This window comes from Echinops telfairi, unplaced genomic scaffold (genome assembly GCF_000313985.2).
Source record: "Echinops telfairi isolate 266 unplaced genomic scaffold, ASM31398v2 ScPeMD7_1;HRSCAF=3_0, whole genome shotgun sequence".
NCBI lineage: Eukaryota > Metazoa > Chordata > Mammalia > Afrosoricida > Tenrecidae > Echinops > Echinops telfairi.
Window position 1 is genome coordinate 91,390,718 of NW_022103896.1, and position 2,931 is coordinate 91,393,648.

Here is a 2,931-nt window from a genome sequence, read left to right on the forward strand (position 1 = left end):
AGGCTAGGCTACCCCTTTCCTTCATCCCTCTGCTGCTCCCACTGACTGGACCTTTCGGGTTCAGGGGACTTATCTATTGAGTTGATCTCCACAAGTGCTTGTACCCTGTTTTCTTTCTTGATGTCTTCCTCCTGCTTCTTAAAGAGGGTCTTTTTGTGTGATCCATCGGCCAGCTTGAACCAGAGCCACTTTTTGATTTTTACTATACAAAATACTTTTACTATTTTTTATAGTTCTCTCCTATGTCCTCTCCCTATGCAACCCCACTCCTCTGAAAAGACACATGCCTCGGAGGCAAAAACAGGCAGGCCTAGAGATCTAGGCACAACCACCCAACCCAGTGCCTCTTTCCACTCTGAGTGCACAGAATAGGTCTTGTTCATGCTGCTATAGCAATAGAACTCCAGCACCCACACCCATGCTACACTCCCAATTTTGGTCTCTTTTGTTTCTCCTCTGTGTGGTAGTTACATAATCTGCTGTCGATTTGGGTCTTGAGAGGATTAAGAGTGAAGGGATAGAGTGTAGCCTGTCAATCAGGTCATAACCAATGAGGCCTCTGTGTGGGCATGGCCTTCTGAGGATTCTGGGAACTCCTGGATTTCCTGCTTGGAGGCTGGAGACACTCTGTCTTTCTGATCACCCCCCTTGAAGACACTCTACTGACAAGGCTTATTCCCTGTGAGACATTTCTGAGGAAAAGTCACATGGACCTACTCTGATGCAGCCAGAACCCAGGGAGCTGGAGAAGCCATGTGGAGACCACTGGCAGTGCTGAGATGCTTAGAACGCCGCCAGATCCACAAGACTTCCCACCTACTGGCCTGTGATCTTCATGCATTTGGCATTATTGCATGTATTTTGTGAGTCAGAAGAGGACTTTATAGATTGGTATCGGACATATGGGATAATATCAGATTTATGGACTTGATCTGGACTGGGCTGGGCTATTTTCTTAATATTCACTTGCTCTTGCACATAAACCTTTCTTATACACATATGAGGGTCCACGAATTTGTTTTTCTAGTCTACCCGAACTAACACACTCTGCATATCACATTTTCACCTGTCTTTTTCTACTTGGCTTTTACTTTTGTCTTCTTCCCCGTTTCTTTTCCCTACCTGCCCTCTCTTTTCTTTAATTCTACTTCTTTTTCTAAATGTACATAAAGCTAAATCCTCTTCTGGTTTGACTATTTGCTTACATTTTTTTCCTGTCCCTTCAACTATCTCTTTCTTCCCGTTCTCTCCTTTTCCTTGTGAAATACATTTCCACTAAGTGCATTCTAATTACCCATCTTAACGTAAATTTCCCATAATTTTTATAGATCTGCAGAACCATTCAGATGGCTGCATATTATCATTACTTTTACTTTATCTTCACTACCACCCCACCTTTCGCCACTTACCCACCTCTCTTCCTCTTTTATCCATTTCACCGTCGTATGCTTTCTGGCACCTTTTGGACATGCCCAACATCACTAGGCAGAGCCCACTACCTGTTAACAACTCAGCAGCTCACATACCACTGACAATTGCACCATGATACTGCAGTAGCTGCTCCCTGCCCCCGCCAAGGAGTTGGTTCTTTGAAAGGATTACCAAAATCGACAAACGTAACAAAGGAAAAGAAAGAGAAGCAAGTAGATAGAATTAGAGATGACACTGAGAATCTTTTCATGTATTTGGTAGGCACTTGAATATTCTCTTAGGTGAAATGTTTATCCATGCAATCTGCCCAATTTAGGGCTGTGCTGTCTTTTTGTTGCTGATGGTTGTAGTTTTATATGTACTTCGGTTATGCTCCTATTAGATATAGTCAGTAGCTGGTTTTTACTCTTCATAGTCTTATGAGCAAACATTTTTAATTTTATGAGCTTCATTTAGTCTTCAGTCTTTGTACTTCTGTTATTATATTAGATAATCCACTGTTAAAAGCAAGGCTTGACAGTGTTGTTCTATCATTTTCTTCTAAGGATTTATGGTTTTAAGTTTTACATTTAGGTCTTAAATTCATTTTGAATTCTTGTGTATGGTGTGAGGCATAATTCCAATTTTATTTTTGTGCATGTAAAAATCCAATTTTCCCCACATTATTTTTTGATGAGACTCTTTCTCTTCTCCCCACCATGCCCAACCCGATCAAATAGTCTTAGCACTCTTAGATTCTCAGTTCCGTTTTGTAGGTCTGCGTGTCTATTGTTAGATCAGTACAATGTTGCTTTAATTACTGTGGCTAGATGTTTGAAAGTAAAGAAGTATGGTTCCTCCTACTTTGTCTTCTCTTTCAACATTACTTTAACAGTTCAGGACCTCTTCCCATTCCATATCAAATTCAGGATTGATTTTTTCCCTATTTATTTAAAGAAAGCTATTGGAATGTTTAGCAGAATTGCAATGAATCTGTAAATCATTTTGGATATTGTTGACATGTTAACAGTATTAAGTCTTCCAACCCATGAAAATGGATCTTTTTATATTTGTTTAAGTCTTATTTAATCCCTTTTCATCCATTGTTTTATAATTTTCATTGCATATGACTTTCACATCCTGGATAAGTATTTTCCTGGGCATTTTATTCTCAAAACTGTTCCCCCAAATTTAGGCTGTTACTTTCCATGAATCATCAGATTACAAGTATATCTTGGACGAAGTAAGGCTAGAATGTTCCTTGGAAGCAAGGAAGGAGAGACATATCATAATTTGGACATGATACTGTATATACTCAAGTATAAGCCAACCCGAATATCAGCTGAGGCACCTAAATTTAACACAAAAACTGGATTTAAAAATGTGCTACATCCTGGCCCACCAGGCCTTGAGGATGATGATCCCAATTAGAGCAGCCAGTACACAGAGAGGACCACATGGCCAGCCCCACTATGAGACATGATGCCCCTCACTGACCCATGGCCCTGCAGGGGACAGCAC